We start from the raw sequence: 21,750 nt of genomic DNA, 5'->3' as shown, positions 1-21,750 counted from the left end.
CAAATTCTCTCCAGTTTATTTTTCTTTATTGTCCCCACCAACTTGCTCTATCAACTTATTTTTTAGAAATTAAATTTTTTAACTCATTTTTATAGGCTTCTTCCATCCTGTCATTGTGCCTACCCTTATATGTTTTTCAACCTTTAAAATCTTTGGAGGTAGTTGCTTCTAAGAGACCAAAATTCTCCCAAAACTAAGTGAGTGACCCTGTTCTATCACAAGTCTAGTATATATATAATTTTTTCTTTTGTAATATTTTTTTCCTTGTTTTCTTTTTTTTAAACCTTTTTTTCCCCTAGAACTTCTTTTTTATCCCCTTTTGTTCTCCCACAACTTGGGGTCTCTTCTGATTTGGTTAAAGCACATTTTCCTGGGGTCTTTGCCACCCTTTTAGCATTTTATTTGCTCCTTTATATATTCTTATCTTCTCAAAATGACAAGGTGGAAAAACTCATCACAAGAAAAAGTACAAGAGGCAGTACCAAAGGCTAGGGACCTAATCAAAACAGACATTGGTAATATGACAGAACTAGAGTTCAGAATGACAACTCTCAGGGTTCTAGCTGGGCTCGAATAAGGCATGGAAGATATTAGAGAAACCCTCTCCAGAGAGATAAAAACCCTTTCTAGAGAAATAAAAAAACTAAAATCTAACCAAGTTGAAATCAAAAGAGCTATTAATGAGGTGCAATAAAAATGGAAGTTCTTACTGCTAGGATAAATGAGGCAAAAGAATTAGTGATACAGAAGACCAAATGATGGAGAATAAAAAGCTGAGCAAAAGAGAGACAAACAAATACTGGACCATGAGGAGAGAATTTGAGAGATAAGTGAGACCATAAGACGACAAAACATTAGAATAATTGGGATGCCAGAAGAAGAAGAAAGAGAGAGGGGAGCAGAAGGTATATTGGAGAGAATTTTTGTAGAGAATTTCCCTAATATGGCAAAGGGAACAAACATCAAAATCCAGGAGATGCAAAGAATGACCCTCAAAATCAATAAAAATAGGTCCACACCCCGTAACCTGATAGTAAAATTTACAACTGTTAACGACAAAGAGAAAATCCTGAAAGCAGCCTGGGAGAAGAAGTCTGTATTGTACAACAGTAAAAACGTTTGATTGGCAGCAGACATAACCACAGAGACCTGGCAGGCCATAAAGACCTGGCATGATATCTTCAGAGTGTTAAGTGAGTAAAATATGCAGCCAAGAATACTATATACAGCTAGGCTATCATTGAAAATAGAAGGAGAGATTAAAAAGCTACCAGGACAAACAAAAGCTGAAAGAATTTGCAAACACCAAACCAACTCTCCAGGAAATATTGAAAGGAGTCCTCTAAGCAAAGAGAGAACCTAAAAGTAGTAGATCAGAAAGGAACAGAAACAATATACAGTAACAGTCACATTATAGGCAATACAATTGCCACTAAATTCATATCTCTCAATAGTTACCCTGAATGTAAATGGCCTAAATGCACCAATCAAAAGACACAGGGTATCAGAATGGATAAAAAGCAAAACCCATCAATATGCTGCCCAAGAAACTCATCATAGACCCGAAGACACCCCCAGATTTAAAGAGAGGGGGTGGAAAACAATGTACCATGCTAATGGACATCAGAAGAAAGTTTGGGTGGCAATCCTTATATCAGATCAATTAGATTTTAAGCCAAAGACTATAATAAGAGATGAGGAAGGACACATTATCATACTCAAAGGGTCTGTCCAACAAGAACACCTAACAATTTTAAATATCTATGACCTTAACATGGGAGCAGCCAACTAAATAAACCAATTAATAACAAAATAAAAGAAACACATTGACAATAATAAAATAATAGTAGGGGAATTTAACACTCCCCTCATTGAAATGGACAGATCATCCAAGCAACAGATCAACAAGGAAAAAGGCCTTAAATGACACACTGGACAAGATGGACATCACAGGTATATTCAACACATTCCATCCCAAAATAACAGATACACATTCTTCTCTAGTGCACATGGAACATTCTCCAGAATAGACCACAGCCTGGGTCATGAATCAGATCTCAACCATTATCAAAAGATTGGGATCATCCCCTGCATATTCTCAGACCACAGTGCTCTGAAACTAAAACTCAATCACAAGAGGAAACTTGGAAAAAACACAAATACATGGAGACTAAACCACATCCTTCTAAAAAATGAATTGGTCAACCAGGAAATTAAAGAAGAATTGAAAGAATTCATGGAAAAAAATGATAATGAAAACAAAAGTGTTCAAGATCTGTGGGATACAGCAAAGGCAATCCTGAGAGAAAAATATAAAGCTGTACAAGCCTTTCTCAAGAAACAAGAAAGATCTCAAATGCACAACATAATCCTACACCTAAAGGCGTTGGAGAAAGAACAACAAAGAAATCCTAAACCCAGCAAGAGAAGAGGAATAATAAAGATCAGAGCAGAAATCAATGAAATAGAAACCAACAAAACAAAACAAAACACTACCAACAAAAAAAAAAAAACAATAGAACAAATTAATGAAACTAGGAGCTGGTTCTTTGAAAGAATTAATAAGATTGATAAACCCCTTTCCAGACTTATCCAGAAGAAAAGAGAAAGGATCCAAATAAATAAAATCATGGATGAAAGAGGAGAGATCACAACCAACACCAAAGAAATACAAACAATTATAAGAACATACTATGAGCAACTCTACGCCAACAAATTCAAAAATCTGGAAGAAATGGGTACATTCCTAGAGACATATAAACTACCACAACTGAACCAGGAAGAAATAGAAAACCTGAACAGAGCCATAACCAGTACGGAGATTGAAACAGTCATCAAAAATCTCCAAACAAACAAAAGCCCCGGGCCAGATGGCTTCCCAGGGGAATTCTACCAAACTTTTAAAGAAGAATTAATTCCTATTCTCCTGAAACGGTTCCCAAAAAATAGAAATGGAAGGAAAACTTCCAAACTCTTTTTTTCCGAGGCCAGCATCACCTTGATCCCCAAACCAGACAAGGATCCCATCAATAAAGAGAACTTCAGACCAATATCCTTGATGAACACAGATGCGAAAATTCTCACCAAAATACTAGCCAATCGGATTCAACAGTACATTAAAAGGATTATTCACCACGACCAAGTGGGATTTATTCCAAGGCTACAAGGTTGGTTCAACATAGGCAAATCAATCAATGTGATATAACACATTAAGAAAAGAAAGAACAAAAACCACATGATATTCTCCATAGATGCTGAAAAAGCATTTGACAAAGTGCAGTATCCTTTCCTGATTAAAACTTTCAAAGTGTAGGGATAGAGGGCACATATTATCAATATTATCAAAGCCATCTATGAAAAACCCACTGCAAATACCATTTTCAATGGAGAAAAACTCAATCCTATTCCGCTGGTGTCAGGAACATGGCAGGGATGTCCGTTATCATGACACTGCTGTTGAACATCGTACTAGAAGTCCTAGCCTCAGCAATCAGACAACAAAAAGAAATTAAAGTCATTCAAATTTTTCCAGTTGACAAAAGAGAAGTCAAACTATCACTGTTTGCAGATGATATGATACTGTATGTGGAAAACTTAAAGGACTCCACTCCAAATCTGCTCTAACTTGTATAGGAATTCTGTAAAGTGTCAGGATATAAAATCAATGCACAGAAATTGGTTGCATTTTTTTTATACCAACAAGACAGAAGAAATAGAAAATAAGGAGTGAATCCCATTTACAATTGCACCCCAAACCCTAAGATACCTAGGAATAAACCTAACCAAAGAGACAAAGAATTTATACTCAGAAAACTCTAAAGTGCTCATGAAAGAAATTGAAGAAGACACAAAGAAATGGAAATATGTTCCATGCTCCTAATTGGAAGAACAAATATTGTGAAAATGTGTATGCTACCTAAAGCAATCTACACATTTAATGCAATCCCTATCAAAATTCCATTCATTTTTTTCAAAGTAATGGGACAAATAATCCTAAAATTTATATGGAACCAGAAAATACCTCGAGTAGCCAGAGGAATATTGAAAAAGAAAGCCAAAGTTGTTGGCATCACAATTCCAGACTTCAAGCTCTATTACAAAGTTGTCATCATCAAGATAGTAGGGAACTGTCACAAAAACAGACATAGATCAATGGAACAGAATAGAGAGCCCAGAAATACACCCTCAACTCTGTGGTCAACTAATCTTCAACAAAACAGGAAGGAATGTCCAATGGAAAAAAGACAGCCTCTTCAACAAAAGGTGTTGGGAAAATGGAACAGCCACATGCAGAAAAATGAAATTGGACCATTTCCTTACACCATACATGAAAATAGACTGGAAATGGATGAAGAAGCATAATGTGAGAAAGGAATCCATCAAAATCCTTGAGGAGAGAACAGGTAGCAACCTCTTTGACCTCAGCAGCAGCAACTTCTTCCTAGGAACATCGCCAAAGGCAAGGGAAGCAAGGGCAAAAATGAACTACTGGGATTTCATCAGATCAAAAAGCTTTTACACAGCAAAGGAAACAGTTAACAAAGCCAAAAGTTAACTGTCAGAATGGGAGAAGATATTTGCAAATGACATACCGGATAAAGGGCCAGTATCCAAAATCTATAAAGAGCTTATCAAACTCAACACCCTAAGACCAAATAATCCAATGAAGAAATGGGCAGTGGACATGAACAGACATTTCTGCAAAGAATACATCCAAATGGCCAACAGACACATGAAAAAATGCTCCACATCACTCGGCATCAGGGAAATACAAATCAAAACCAGAATGAGATACCAACTCACACCTTTCAGAATGGCTAAAATGAACAAGTCAGTCAATGACAGATGCTGGCGAGGATGTGGAGAAAGGGGAACCCTCCTACACTGTACATGGTTATGCAAGCTGGTGCAACCACTCCGGAAAACGGCGTGGAAGTTCCTCAAAACGCTGAAAATAGAACTACCCTATGACCCAGTGATTGTATTACTGGGTATATGCCCTAAATATACAAACGTGGAATTCTGAAGGGGCACATAAACCCAAATGTTTATAGCAGCAATGTCCACAATAGTTAAACTATGAAAAGAATCTAAATGTCCTTCCACAGATGAATCAATAAATAAGATGTGGTATATATGTGCAATGGAATACTATGCAGCCATCAAAAGTAATGAAATCCTGCTATTTGTGATGACGTGGATGAATCTAGAGGGTATTATGCTTGGCGAAATAAATCAATCTGAGAAAGACAACTATCATATGATCTCCCTGATATGATGAAGTGGAGATGCAACATAGGTGGTTTGGGGGGTACGAAAAGAAAAATAAAAGAAGATGGGATTGGGAGGGAGACAAACCATAAAAGACTGAATCTCACAAAAGAGACTGAGGTTTGTTGGGGGGAGATGTGTTGGGAGAGGATGGTGGGGGTATGGACATTGGGGAGGGTATGTGCTATGGTGAGTGCTGTGAAATGTGTAAACCTGGTGATTCACAGACCTGTATCCCTAGGGATAAAAACGCATTATATGTTTATAAAAAAATTTTAAAAATCCATTAAAAAAAACACATATTGCAATCCCAGAGCTAATCTCATATTCAATCAAAAAAGTTTGATAGTTTTCCCCTTAAAGATCAGAAACAAGACAAGTGTGTCCACTTTCACTACTCTCATTTGACATAGTACTGGATGTCCTAGCCAGAGAAACAAGGAGCACAAAGAAATAAAAGACTCCAAAAAAAAAGGAAGAAGTAAAATTTTCTTCTTTTGGATAACATGAACTTACATGTAAAAAAATCCTAAAAACTTCACAAAAAACATTTCAATAAACAAATTTAGTAAAGCTGCTAAATACAAGATCAATATATAAAAGACAAGAATTTTTTTGTTTTGTTTTGTTTTTAATATGGAATGCTTCCCAGTTTTTCATGTCATCCTTGTTCAGTGATCACGCTAATCTTCTCTGCATCATTCCAATTTTAGTATATGTGCTGCCAAAGTAAGCACAAGACAGGGGCATTTTAACACTCTAATGATGAACTATCTGAAAAAATAAAGAAAACAATCTAATTCACAATAGTATCAAAAATAATAAAATACTTAGGAAAAGATTTAACTAAGAAGATGAAAGATCTGTACCCCATAAACTATGACATTGATAAAGAAATTGAAGGAGATACAAATGGAAAGATAGCCCATATTTATGAACGGTAAGAATTAACATTGTTAAAATGTCCATACTACCGGAAACCATCTGTAAATTCTATTCCTACCAAAAATCCAAAGTTAGGGGCGCCTGGTTGGCTCAGTGGGTTAAGCCGCTGCCTTCGGCTCAGGTCATGATCCCAGGGTCCTGGGATCGAGCCTTGCATCAGGCTCTCTGCTCAGCAGGGAGCCTGCTTCCTCCTCTCTCTCTCTGCCTGCCTCTCTGCCTGCTTGTCATCTCTCTCTGTCAAATAAATAAATTAAAAATATTTTTTAAAAATCCAATATTATTTTTTTACAGTAGTAAGTAAAGAATCCTAAAATATATAAAGGACCATAAAAGACAACAAATAATCAAAGCAGTTCTGAGAAAGGATGAAGAAGAGAAATTGCACTTCTTGATTTGAAATTATATTACAAAGCCCCCATGCTCAAAACAATAAAGTATACTGGCATAAAAACAGACCAATAAAGAAGCAGAACAGAATTGAGAGTCCAGAAATAAATCCTTTCATACAGTCACCTAATATTTGACAGGGGCCAACATATGTAATGGGTAAAGATAGTCTGTTCAATAAATGATATTTAAAACTGAAGTCACATAAAAGAGTATGAAACTGGAGCCTTATATCACTCATAAATCTTAACTTGAAATAGATTAAAGACTTAAATGTGATGCATGAAACTAAATTTCCTAAAGGAAAACATAGGAAAAATACTCCTTGACATTGGTCTTGCCAATAGTTTTTTGGATACCAGACCAAAAACACAAGCAAAAAAAACCAAAAATAAATAAATGATATTACATCAAACTAAAGTTTCTGCATTGCCAAAAAAAAAAAAAAAAGAGAGAGAGAGACAGAGAATAAAAACACAATCCACAGAATGGAAGAAAATACTTACAAATCTTATATCTGAAAAGAGGTTAATAACCAACAGATACAAATAAAAAAATATATAATTTTAAAAATAGCAAAAGGATCTCAATAGACTTTTTTTCAAAAAAGTTATATAAATGACCAACAGGAGCATTAAAAAGGGCTCAACGTAAAAACTCAGGGCAAAGTCATTATGTTGTTGTTGTTTACCTCTGGAAAACACAGCAAGATATTACTATCTATTAGAATATATATTACCAAAAAATTAAAACTAACAAATTTTGGTAAATATTGGGGAAAATGGGGAAGTTATGCACTGTGATAGGGATATAAATTTGTATGGAAAACAGTATGGAGATGATTCATATTATTAAAAGTAAAATTACCATATGATTCAGAAATCCCACTTCTAGGTATATATCTAAAGGAAACGAAGTCACTATTTGAAGACATATCTGCACTCTTTTTTTTTTAAAGATTATATTTATTTATTTGACAGACAGAGATCACAAGTAGGCAGAGAGGCAGGCAGATAGAGAGGAGGAAGCAGGCTCCCTGCTGAGCAGAGAGCCCGATGTGGGACTCGATCCCAGGACCCTGGGATCATGACCTGAGCCGAAGGCAGCGGCTTAACCCACTGAGCCACCCAGGCGCCCCCATATCTGCACTCTTATGTTCATTATAAAATTATTAACTCTAAGCTAGAGATGGAAATAACTTCAGTATCCATTAATGGATGAATGAATAAAATAAGAATGGTAAATATGTACTATGGAATACTACTTAACCATGAAAAATTAAGAAATACTGCCATTTACAACAGCATGGATGGATCTTGAAGGTATTATACTAAGTGAAATATTTCAAAGATTATATATATATATATTTTTAATTTATGTATTATGATATCCCTTACACACAGAATCTGAAGAAAAGGCAAACTAATGGAAACTTAGAGTTGAGTTGACAAGGGGTGAACCTGGGGTGGAGTAAGGTGGTCAAAGTGTACAAACTTGCAACTATAATATGAAAAAGTTCTGGGAATCTAATGTACAACATGATGATCATAGATAATAATATATACATACTTTTTTATTGTGCTTCCCTTTATTAAACTTTGTATATATCACATTCTTACAAGTTGAAAGTTTATAGCAATCTTGTATAAAATAGGTCTGCTGCCTCCATTTTTCTAATAACATTTGTTCATTTTGTGTCTCTCTGTCACATGTTGGTAATTCTTGCAATATTTCAAGTTTTTTCATTATTATTGTATTTGTTATGGTGATCTGTGATCAGTAATTATGACCCACTAAAAACTCAGAACTAGTTTACTTAAGGTATATGCATTGATTTTATTTAAAGACATAATGCTTTTGAACAGTACAGTATAGTGTTTATTTTTTATACGCACTGGGAAACCAAAAAATAATAATAATTTGACTTAGTTTATTGAGATCATCGCTTTATTGAGGTGCTATGGAACAAAACCCACAAGACCTCTGAAGTTTATCTCTACTGTACTATATACATAAAAGTTGCTAAGAGAGTAGATCTTAAAATTCCTTACGATACATGCATAAAAACAGTGGCAACTATATGAGATAGTAGATGTATTAACATTTTTATGTAGATTATATTGCAATACAGATGTATACCAATTTATCAAATTGTACAAAATTTACACAATGTTAAGTTTGCAGTGTTATAAGAAATCATTTCTTAAATTTACAAATTATAATATGTCGATTATTTTTCAATAAAGCTGGAAAAAACTTTTTGTAGAATTAATCTATTTTTCAAAAAAGGAAGTAAGGAAGTAGAAACTGCAACTAACTCTGAAATAATAGAATATAAAATCCATTTTAGTTATATACACTGTGACAATATCTATTACTTAGTTTACAATGAAGGAATACTTATGAAGCATGAAGGATGGTCTATAAATAAGGCTGAAAGAGCTCATTTTTAAGGTTTAAATTTAAAATCTTCTTTTGAAATACTAAACTGACCACCCAGTTTTCCAAACATAAATGTCTTAACTGCATGAATTTATTTCATACAACTCTATAATCTAGTTTCATAAGAAAGCAGCATGCAAATTTTGAATAAGACAGACTTGCTTAAGTTTCTTTATGGTCAACAGTAAAGGATACTTCCCTAAAAAAAAATAGAAGAAAAATCAGCATATTTATCATGATAATTATTATTCCTAATGAGATTCATATTGAATTAGGGAATATATATCCTCGGGGGGGGGTAAAGTAAAATGAAATTTATTTTGGTAAATGTGTCTATGAATAGTCAATACAATGCCTCAATATAAATGAATATTATCATTTTGAACAATTTAATTACTATTATTAGAATTATTATAAGTATAAAAATAGCTATCATTTTAGCATGGAATATGAGACTCTCATGCTCCATGCTTCATTACAGCCACACAACAACTCTGCATAATAAGTATTATTATCACCATCTCATGGGTGAAAAAACTGAGGCTAACACAATTTAGATAACTGGTTTATGATTACATGGCTAGTAAAGATGCATCACACTAATTTAGGCTTTATGATTTCAGAATTGTACTCTTTCCACTGCACATTCTATTACTCTGTAAATACTTGGCTTGTTTTCATTTAGTTCTTCAATTTTTTCGTGTGGTGATGGCTTAAAGCTTCATTTAAAGGAAGCTTAAAAAATTCATTTAACCAAAAGCTCCCAAGAATTAAAAATGTCATGGATCTAATGTAGACATGGATATCATTAGTTAATGGGTAACTATATATTTTCCACTCTAGTGAGATAACAGAGTATTTTTCTAAGTTTTAGTCTCTGAGTGTTACAAAGGACTTTGTTAAAATAGAAATATTTAGACAAAGGTCATCAAAAGTCTAGATCAGGTCGCCTTAAGAGAAATATTAGGAAACTGAGGAAACCAATGGAGATTTGAACACTGAGCTATGATATAATGAAAGGTTTAAAGTATTTAGTAGAGTATAGAAAAGCCCTTTAAAGCCTGGTCTTAGCCTAGCATTGCAGCTTCTGGGATATCTATCTATCATCAATCTAACTATCTATCTAACTAGATATAAATTTGAAAACTTTTTTAATTTAAGATTTTGAGAAATAGAACATAATCAGCACCATAGAAGATCTCTTTATGTCAACAACCTAGCTCCTACTCCCAGTTTGTTAATATTCTCTTATTTAATGTAACATTGTGCAAATACACCACTACTGATCTGCCGTTATGAATGAAATAACTATAATCATCTGTTTGCATATCCTGGTGAAAATATTCATTTAGTTCCATGTTGTATTTCTAGGAATGGACCAATTTTTTTTATTTTTATTGTTAAGTTTTCTAAATATTGTCCAACTTACCTCAAATGTTTTTATTATGGGCACTGTCATTCTTTCACATTCTTGCAAGACAGTTTTACTGTTGCCCAATATGGTAAGTGTGTAATAGTATGCCATTCTAGGTTTTAATTTAATTTTAATTTAATTTAATTTAATTCCAGATTCATAATAAAGATAAGCAGTTTTTATATATGAGCGGCCATTTGGATTACACTTTCTGTAAAGTACATGCTCAAATCTTTTGATATCTTAACATTGTGTCATACTGACTTCTTTAATAGCAGATTTTCTGAATGAACTTTTAGCGGTGTAGGTCTTCTCTATTTTATTTTGAACTTGTTTTCATTTCAAAATCTTTATATTTATTTCCATAATCTGCTTTTATTTTGCTTTGTCTATTATCTATATATTTATATATTTATGTATTGATTAGCAAGCAAGGGAGCGCGAGCGAACGAGCGAGAGCGCAGGGAGGGATAGAAAAAGAAGAGAAAAGAATCTTAAGCAGGCTCCAGGCTCAGCACAGAGCCCAACTCTGGGCTCTATTTCACAACCCTGACATCATGATCTGAGCCAAAATGAAAGGAATAAAATAAAATTAAGGTGTTAAAAAAAAAGGAAAAAGAATTGGAGGTTTAATTAAGCGAACCACCTAGGCACCACTGTGGTATCTTAAATTAGCTGTCATATCTTTAATGTTCTAGAGTATTCATTTGGTTCATTTATAAAATCTTTCTCAATATCATTTTTAGTGTCAGTTTTTTGTTCAATTTGCTTCCCCTCTCATTTCTTTGAGCAGAGTAATCAAGCCATTTTACAATCTTTATTGATCATTTTAATATCATACTTAATCCCATTTTGTCTATCAAATCTTGTTAATGGTTTTTCTTTGCGTGCTTTGTTACATTTTGCTATGTTCAAGACATTATATTTGAAACTCTTATTGAGTAGGGATAATTAAGAGCTATCATAATGGTATGGTCCTCCTTGGCAGGATTTTCTCTTATATCTGAGACTCTACAAGACAATCATACTCCAAATTCAGTGGCTGACTTTCTCAGTTTACACAGAAGGCAAGGTAGGCTCTAGTCTTATTTCTGCTTCTCCTTGTGCTTTGGGGATCTTAACTTAAATTTGGGTTGTACCAAAGTCCTCAAACTTGATTGCTGCTGGATTTTGAATTTTGTTTTTCTAGTATCAAGAGTCTATTAAAAACACAGCTCAGTGTGTTTTAGCAGTTTCAAATGCTCTCATAGATAAAATGGCTTCAGGGCATATATCTCTAGACACTCATTGTATTTCGTATTTTGGCCCAGTAATCCCTCACTTATTTTTATAATCATTCTGATATTTTTAACTTTAAAAGCTATTTTGTCTGGATTTTTAGTTGTCTTAAGTAGGAGTTTTTAGATCACCATTACTAGAAGCAACAACAAATATACATGAAAATATCTGCAGAAGTTTATCACATCTTTATGGCAATGAACTTCCATAAGCTGAGGCATCCTTCTCTAATCACTTAGACAAACTCCAATTTACCTTTTAAAACAACACAAGAATTGCTTCATTTAAGAACATGTTCAGGGATGACTCTTCCCCACTGTTCTTACTAACATTCCCACACACTCTTGGCTACCCACACCTTGTTTATGATCTTTCATTAGGTATATCAGCATCACCAGGATTTTGCTCTAGTGTATTTTTGTCCTTTAGAGCTTTAATTAAATATGAATTCCATAGAAAGTCTGTCCCTTTTCTTTCAAACCTGGGTTAGTTATTTCTTCTCATCCTTTGTCAGAAGTTACTTTATTAGAGAAACTTACAGCTGTATTGTGACTTTGGAGCCTTTACAGTTTTTTGACTGGAAAAATCACCCACCCCTGAGATCTTTATGCAGCTTCATAGCTGATATTATTCAGAAATCTGTTCTAAACAGACTTTTTAAGGGAGTCCTTTTTGGACCACTCAGTTAAAAAACCTCTTCTCAATCACTGCTCTTTTTAAAATGTGCTTATTTTGTTCAAATATGCATTACTATTAAAGAAAAAACCAGTACAATTTTTTTTAAGTTGGCTTACCTATTATCTATCTCTCCCATTAAAATGATTCCTCTGTCGATGGGCATCTAGGTTCTTTCCATAGTTTGGCTATTGTGGATATTGCTGCTATAAACATTCGGGTGCACGTGCCCCTTTGGATCACTACGTCTGTATCTTTAGGGTAAATACCCAGTAGTGCTATTGCTGGGTCATAGGGCAGTTCTATTTTCACCATTTTGAGGAACCTCCATGCTGTTTTCCAGAGTGGCTGCACCAGCTTGCATTCCCACCAACAGTGTAGGAGGGTTCCCCTTTCTCCGCATCCTCGCCAGCATCTGTTATTTCCTGACTTGTTGATTTTAGCCATTCTGACTGGTGTGAGGTGATACCTCATTGCGGTTTTGATCTGTATTTCCCTGATGCCCAGTGATATGGAGCACTTTTTCATGTGTCTGTGGGCCATCTGGATGTCTTCTTTGCAGAAATGTCTGTTCATGTCCTCTGTCCATTTCTTGATTGGATTATTTGTTCTTTGGGTGTTGAGTTTGCTAAGTTCTTTATAGATTTTGGACACTAGTCCTTTATCTGATATGTCATTTGCAAATATCTTCTCCCATTCTGTCAGTTGTCTTTTGATTTTGTTAACAGTTTCCTTTGCTGTGCAAAAGCTTTTGATCTTGATGAAATCCCAAGAGTTCAATTTTGCCCTTGCTTCCCTTCCCTTTGGCGTTGTTCCTAGGAAGATGTTGCTGCGGCTGAGGTCGAAGAGGTTGCTGCCTGTGTTCTCCTCAAGGATTTTGATGGATTCCTTTCGCACATTGAGGTCCTTCATCCATTTTGAGTCTATTTTCGTGTGTGGTGTAAGGAAATGGTCCAATTTCATTTTTCTGCATGTGGCTGTCCAATTTTCCCAGCACCATTTATTGAAGAGGCTGTCTTTTTCCATTGGACATTCTTTCTTGCTTTGTCGAAGATGAGTTGACCATAGAGTTGAGGGTCTATTTCTGGGCTCTCTATTCTGTTCCATTGATCTATGTGTCTGTTTTTGTGCCAGTACCATGCTGTCTTGATGATGACAGCTGTGTAATAGAGCTTGAAGTCCGGAATTGTGATGCCACCAACTTTGGCTTTCTTTTTCAATATCCCTTTGGCTATTCGAGGTCTTTTCTGGTTCCATATAAATTTTAGAATTATTTGCTCCATTTCTTTGAAAAAGATGGATGGTACTTTGATAGGAATTGCATTCTGTAGATTGCTTTAGGTAGCATATTCATTGATCAAGAAGATGTGGTATATATACACAATGTAATACTATGAAGCCATCAAAAGAAATGAAATCTTGCCATTTGGGACAACATGGATGGAACTAGAGCATATCATGCTTAGCGAAATAAGTCAATCAGAGAAAGACAACTATCATATGATCTCCCTGATATGAGGAAGTGGTGATGCAACATGGGGGTTTAAGTGGGTAGAAGAAGAATCAATGAAACAAGATGGAATTGGGAGGGAGACAAACCATAAGTGACTCTTAATCTCACAAAACAAACTGAGGGTTGCTGGGGGGAGGGAGGTTGGGAGAAGGGGGTGGGATTATGGACATTGGGGAGGGTATGTGCTTTGGTGAGTGCTGTGAAGTGTGTAAACCTGGTGATTCACAGACCTGTACCCCTGGGGATAAAAATATATGTTTATAAAAAAATAAAAAATTAAAATGATTCCTCTGGGCTGGGGTTTTGTTGTGCTCATCTTAGGCCAGGCACTCAATAAATTGTCTCTGAATGATTGAATTGTTTGACTCCCTTGCTAGATTCTCAACTTCATGAGGCCAAGGATTGTTCTATTCAGTCCTTCTTTATCCTCAATGTCTGTTATATTGCAGTCACTTACGTGACTAATGGGAAAAATCACAGAAAGAAAGAGTTAAAACTACAGAAAAACCCTGTAGGTTCAATAACACAAAGCTTTCTAAAATTATTTAGCCCAGGAATTGAATACTGGCTGCACTTTTGATTATTTTTTAAATGATATTGAATTTAATTTAAATGGAAATACTTGAATGGTAGAATAATAAAAAAATTATAAAAGGAACTTGTTCCTTAAAGTAAGAATTATATAGGACTTGCTTTCAGTAGCATACACATTTTCACAATATTTATTCTTCCAATCCAGGAGCATGGAACATTTTTCCATTTCTTTGTGTCTTCCTCGATTTCTTTCATGAGTACTTTATAGCTTTCTGAATATAGATTCTTAGCCTCTTTGGTTAGGTTTATTCCTAGGTATCTTATGGTTTGGGGTGCAATTGTAAATGGAATGGACTTCTTAATTTCTCTTTCTTCTGTCTTGTTGTTGGTGTAGAGAAATGCAACTGATTTCTGTGCATTGATTTTATATCCTGACACTTTACTGAATTCCTGTACAAGTTCTAGCAGTTTTGGATTGGAGTCTTTTGGGTTTTCCACATATAGTATCATATCATCTGCGAAGAGTGATAGTTTAACTTCTTCTTTGCCGATTTGGATGCTTTAATTTCCTTTTGTCTGATTGCTGAGGCTAGGACTTCTAGTACTATGTTGAATAGCAGTGGTGATAATGGACATTCCTGCCGTGTTCCTGACCTTAACGGAAAAGCTTTCAGTTTTTCTCCACATTGAGAATGATATTTGCGGTGTGTTTTTCTTAGATGGCTTTGATGATATTGAGGTATATGCCCTCTATCCCTATACTCTGAAGTGTTTTGATCAGGAAGGGGTGCTGTACTTTGTCAAATGCTTTTTCAGCATCTATTGAGAGTATCATATGGTTCTGGTTCTTTCTTTTATTGATGTGTTCTATCACATTGACTGATTTGCAGATGTGGAACCAACCTTGCAGCCCTGGAATAAATCCCACTTGGTCGTGGTGAAGAATCCTTTAAATGTACTGTTGAATCCGATTGGCTAGTATTTTGGTGAGAATTTTCGCATCTGTGTTCATCAAGGATATTGGTCTATAGCTCTCTTTTTTGATGGGATCCTTGTCTGGTTTGGGGATCAAGGTGATGCTGGCCTCATAAAATGAGTTTGGAAGTTTTCCTTCCATTTCTATTTTTTGGGAACAGTTTCAGCAGAATAGGAATTAGTTCTTCTTTAAATGTTTGGTAGGATTCCCTGGGAAGCCGTCTGGCCCTGGGCTTTGGTTTGTTTGCAGATTTTTAACGACTGTTTCAATCTCCTTACTGGTTATGGATCAGTTCAGGATTTCTATTTCTTCCCGGTTCAGTTGTGGTAGTTTATATGTTTCTAGGAATGCATCCATTTCTTCCAGATTGTCAAATTTGTTGGCGTAGGGTTGCTCATAGTATGTTCTTATAATAGTTTGTATTTCTTTGGTGTTAGTTGTGATCTCTCCTCTTTCATTCATGATTTTATTTGAGTCCTTTCTCTTTTCTTTTTGATAAGTCTGGACAGGGGCTTATCAATTTTATTAATTCTTTCAAAGAACCAGCTCCTAGCTTCGTTGATTGCTCTATTGTTTTTTTGGTTTCTATTTCATTGATTTCTGCTCTGATCTTTATTATTTCTCTTCTCCTGCTGGAGTTAAGGCTTCTTTGAAGTGTGTAAACCTGGAGATTCACATACCTGTACCCCTGGGGATAAAAAAATATGTTTATAAAAAAATTTTTAAAAAAGAATTATATAGGGCATCTCTTCTAGAAGCAAAATTTTCAAATTTCAAACATCTGAAAGCATAGAAGGAGAAGTAAGAGTGTGAATTGTACTTCAATGCTCTTTTCTTTATATTCAGCAAACAGCTCCATTCACACCTTTCCAATTTTTTCAACTCTTTTGACAAAGCCTTCAGAGGGGTTATTGCTGATGAAAACCATCACAGCCTAACAGGAGAAATTTTATAAAGAAAAATAATAGCATGTTTTTCCCAAATTGTTAAGCATATGGTGAAACTCTGTCGGATTCAAAGGAGGAATGTGCAATTCCATGCTCTATATAATAATAACTTATCTTAATAGTGACTTTGCAATTTTTTAGATATATCCATTTACTGAAACCGCTAACAAATAATCAAAAATTTAAAAATTAACAGGGGTTCGAGACAGGAATTATCTAATCTAAAATAGCACATGTTCACAGAATACACAACACATATCCCAAGTACTACTATAGGTTTCAAGTAATAGTCAAAACAATAGTAAAAATGATTCAGACCCTACCAGTCAAATCATAAATGGGACCTTAATTGTATATCCTTATCTTTAGTTCAAAGCGAGTAATTGGGTGCTGAAGATACATTATAGAACTAATATGTTATAGAATTCCTCTGAAATGAGTCATTTATTCCATCACTTTTCCTTCACAGCTGCTGACCCATGTTTTGGTTCCTGGAAATAGCTGCTACCCTGTCATACTTCTTAAAAGCACATATATTGATAACTCTACTCATTCCTCCATCCTTCTGTGACTGTCACTGTGTTAAAATGTGGAGCCAGCTGACTCACTTGTGGTGGTAACTTGTAGAAATAATAAAGTAGATGAGTTTGCAAAGTATTTTGTTATTTCTAAAAATGCAAAAACCAAATTACATTGAAATCATAAGGGGTGTTTCAGGGAGAGCTGTAGGATGTTGCTTCTTGTGTAATCCACAGAGATTAGCTCCAACACATATTTAAACTCTCCTCTAGGAGCAACCTCAGCGGTAAAGCAAGAAGATAAACAGATGTATACACACCCTGGCTCAAAATTTTCACTTATGTTTGGCTTCCTAGTCTCCTCGTGTTACTTATTTATCTTAACTTCTCTCTGAAATCAGGGAACACAGAATCTCAATCAGTTGACATTTTTCTACTGAATTACCCAATAGTCTGATCATACCCCTAAGACTTTTTTAAATTAGTTAACTCATAATCCCAAATCTGCTTTGCCTCCTCAGCTCAGTACACTGTAATTTGATTTCAAAATGAGGACAGTTGTCAGTAATGCCACATTCCTTAATCTATTTTACAATTCCATGTACTTAGAACTATGAAAACATGTTAATAACATCCATTCCAATAAGCCACCCTAAATTTATTATCATGAAACAAGACCTCAAGAAAGAGAATTCAAAATCATCCATGTATTTGCAATGTATTGCAATAAAGCCTTTATCAATAGACTTCCCTGTGCACACGGTGGTCAAATTGCTGGTGAAAGCCAGCCAGATCTATTACAAGCTTTCTCATGGCTTCTAGGGAACCCAAGTGAGCCTTTATTGATACTGGGAAGGGATAAAGCAGGGTAGGGATAAACAGTGATGTAAGAATTGGCTAGACAAAGGTAATGACTCTCATTACAAAGTGAGTATTTTAAAGCAAAAGAGCCTGTTGGGAATATTGTTTTATAAAATAGTGGTATTTTTTTTACTAACTTTTTAAAATTCAATTAGTTAACATATAGTGTACCATTAGTTTCAAATGTATATTTCAGTTATTCATCCATAGCATATAATAGCTAATGCTCAGTACTTACTGTTATAGCTTCTTGAAAGCAGAATTTTAACCCACTGAGCCACCCAGGCGCCCTTGAAAGCAGAATTTTAGATCATATTTTCTGATTACTTCCATGTAGTACAACACATTTCTGCTAGCAACATTCAACACATACTGTTTGTTAGAGGAATTTCTTTAATAATAAATAAATAGGAATTTATTTAAATTCATAAATATATAAAATAAATAGGAATTTATTTAAATTGATTTAAATATTGCACGCTGTTTCATTGTTCATAAATAAGGTGATGATAGTATAGCCATTAGTTGGTAACACTGATATATCACTTTCTTTTTACTTCTCAGTGCATTCTCTTTACACAAAATAGATACATATTTTAAAAGAATCTGAATCTGTGGCAAACTTTTAAAAAAACCCTAAACAGTAAAGTTTATCATTTTAAGTAATCTCAATTATCGTCCTCAATTGTGCTAGTATATCCTTCTATCTAGGCCAGATATTGTATGAGGGATTTTAAGAGACATACTTTTCTAAATTTCACTTTTCTCATCTGCAAAATGCTGATCATTATCCTACAATAAAATACACTTACAATTTTTTGATGAGAATTTATTTATTTATTTTAAGATTTAATTTATTTATCAGAGAGAGTGGGCGAGAGCGCAAGCAGAGGCAGACAGAATGGCAGGCAGAGGCAGAGGGAGAAGCAGGCTCCCGGCCGAGCAAGGAGCCCGATGCGGTACTCAGTCCCAGGACGCTGGGATCATGACCTGAGCCAAAGGCAGCTGCTTAACCAACTGAGCCACCCAGGCATCCCTTTTGATGAAAATTTAATCTGTATAAACAATATATTTGCTGTAATGCGTGGTTCATGGAAACCATCTTATTTAATTATAAGCAACAACAGTATTAGAAATTAAGTAAATGTGTCTATAATATTTCAAGTTTTAACACATAATTCCAGTGCTTTGCCTTATTTTCTCAAATCCCTTTACCATTTTCACTGACAGAGTCAAATGTACTTTTTCTACTAGTAGCCAGCTCTTTGTCTTTTGTCAGATAAATGCCCTTGTGAATTATTTATAATAGAGATATTAGCAATAATAATAATAATAATAATAATAAATAGCAATGAAAATGTTAAAAAAAGTATTCTTAACTAATTAGGGTTCTTAGGCATCAATTAGAGGAACCACCTCTGGCAAGCAAATTAATCTGCAAAACATTCCCAGAATTAACAATCAATCTGATACAGGGTTGTCCGTAGACTGAAAGTTGAAGCAAAAGGACTAGGTTTGGAAAATAGGTAGGACAGTGAAAAAAATGATCAAATTTTTGGGCAAAATAAATTCTTAGGTGTCCTTTCAATGGAGTCCTGGGCATTATGTAGCAGAAACTCTGGAGATTATCTCAATCCATTGGAGTCACACCGTTTATTAGCTTGCTATTGACAAAGTGCCCAGCCTGTGTCTGTTTTCCACTACTGTCAGGGTTCTAGAAGTTCACGCACTGCCCACCACTGACAGTAGGGGCATCTCTCTGTCCAGATTTTCCCTTTACATAAGGAGGTCAGTTACAGGAGATTAGGGCCCACTCTAACGACCTCATTGTAATGTGATTGCATCTGTAAGGACTCCAGTTCCAAATAAGGTCACGTTCTGTGGTACCAGAGATGAGGACAGCAGCAAGGTTTCTGGGGGAAATGCAGGTCAGCTCTTAACAGTCCACTCTCTGGCACCCCAAATTCGTGTCCTTCCCATGTGCAAAATGCCTTCACCCAATGCCCCCCAAAGCACTAATCATTCCAGAATCAACTCAAAATCTGAAATCTCATCCGTCCTCCTCCACTCAAAGACCCAGATCTCACCCAGGCCATGGGACCTGAGGACTGCATCCAAAAGCCACAATCTCCTTGTAAAGCTGCCCATCAGGTCCTGACATCACCCTCATTAGTCCCAGAAGCCGAGGGCCTACAGTTCCCAGAGACAGTTTCTCAGAGGAAGTTTGAAGACCACCTCAGAGGACGTTCTTTGGGAGTGAATGAAGAGGGAAGGGGGTCAGAGCCTCCTGCCATTCCCAGGGCACCCAGAACCCAGAGAGTGAGGCCTCGGGTGCTTTCTAGTGACCGATTCAAGGCAATTCTTCGAATTTGGGACTTCAGAGTTAACTTAGTTTTCATTTGTGATTATTATTTTTGTGTGGGGGCCATAGCTTTTCTTTTGACCTATGGCTGTTTTCACTCCCGGTTCTGAAGAAGCCCCTAAATCCTAACCCTGTTGAGGACTCCGAAAGCTCTCAGAGCAGCAGTGCTGGGGGACAGTGTGGACACATGGTTTGGTTTCTCCTCTGGCCTGATTCTGCGGCAGCCCCGCTCTGTCCTCCTCAGACTTCAGAGCAATAGCTGAACAAGTGGAGAAAGGACCAGGGGGTCAGGAAGGTGGCCACCGAAGAGTGACTTCTCTGGAGGGTGGCTGAGCTAGCGAGTGAGCGTGTTAGTCCAGCTCTGCCTGCAGTCGGGATGGAGCTGAACAGGGGCCAGGGAACGGGAGGAGGAGCAGAGAGCGGGGACAGTGGAACCAAAGAGGAGATTCAGACGAGTGAAAGTAATTGGGAGGACAGAGAAGAAAATCTAGAAGACAGGCATGTAAGAAAGGAAAAGGGAGGAAGTGGGCATTGGGAAAGGGCACCACCAGGGAAGGAGAGAGGGGAAGGGAAGAGGAAGGAAGAGAGGAAAGGGGAAAGGGAGAAGGGAAGGGTCAGCATGCCAGGGCTCCCCCTGCATCTGAAGAAGAGGTGGCTGGTCAAACAGGGTGCTCACTCCTTGGTCCCAGTTTCTGCTCCCAGTGCTACTGGGATTTGCAAGGAAGGCAGGCTGTCCCCTGGGACCCACTGGAGCCCACTGGAGCCCACAGGAGGGTGGGAGAGGTAAGATGCCACCGGGTCCTGTCCTGAGCTGCTCCCAGCTGCCAGCCTCACCACATGGTGCAAGAGGGACCCCAGAACAAAGGAAGGACACAGGCCCGCATGTCTGCCGGTGGCTCTGGGCACTTAGCTCATCGCAGTGAACCACACCGCCTCCTCCACCCAGGCTTCCAAAGCCTCCTTCTTCGTTCCTGGCTTTCATGTCTGTACGAACATGAGCCAGATCTAACTCATCTCTGACAGACAATTCTGACTCACCCCGTGTCAGATTTTTATTAGTGGCTGTGATAGAGTAAGACAGCAATGCTCCAACAAACGGACTATTTCCTCCCACGTGACCTCAACAGTCTTATACATTTTCTTAGCGAAAAACTCTTGTCTCCTTCCATTAAGCTCATAACGTGGTCTAATAGTATACATGTGCCTTCGTTACATGCAAAGCGATACAGAGGTCCTTTTTTAAAATTTTACAAGGTAAAGTCAATGAACACATCTAACTTGACGAATAAGTCTCTAAAATGTCAATCCAGGCAAAGCTTTTTCTGCCTACAGTTTGAAGCCTACGTGGTGACATTATTAAAACGCTTTCAGTCCCTCAGTGAGGTTCTTAGAAGCTAGCCAGGGCTTACTACATGCCAGGCACTGTGTTCAGGTGTTGGAGCTAAATGGACGGAGAGCTTGAAGGCTGGCAGGGGAGGGACATCCATGTCACAACCACAGCTAGAAACGGAGGCCAGTGGTAGAAAAGAGAGAGCAGGCTGCATGGAGAGTGTGTACCATGGGGCTTGTGAGCTCACGAATAAGTGGGAGTACCTGGAGTGGGGAGACAGGGGAGAGGAAGAGGGTC

At 36.6% G+C, this 21,750-nt stretch overlaps 1 non-coding gene across 1 annotated transcript; it reads right to left on the bottom strand.

Moving 5' to 3' along the window:
- Window positions 1–5,901: 5,901 nt before the first annotated feature.
- Window positions 5,902–6,008, bottom strand: LOC131822298 (U6 spliceosomal RNA). The gene has a single exon (XR_009350177.1). It is a non-coding gene; the product is annotated as a U6 spliceosomal RNA (small nuclear RNA).
- Between the last annotated feature and the right edge of the window lie 15,742 nt (window positions 6,009–21,750).

Source organism: Mustela lutreola, chromosome X (assembly GCF_030435805.1).
Source record: "Mustela lutreola isolate mMusLut2 chromosome X, mMusLut2.pri, whole genome shotgun sequence".
Taxonomy (NCBI): domain Eukaryota; kingdom Metazoa; phylum Chordata; class Mammalia; order Carnivora; family Mustelidae; genus Mustela; species Mustela lutreola.
The sequence above is the reverse complement of the archived record's forward strand: the minus strand, read 5'-3'. Positions and strand labels throughout refer to the sequence as shown.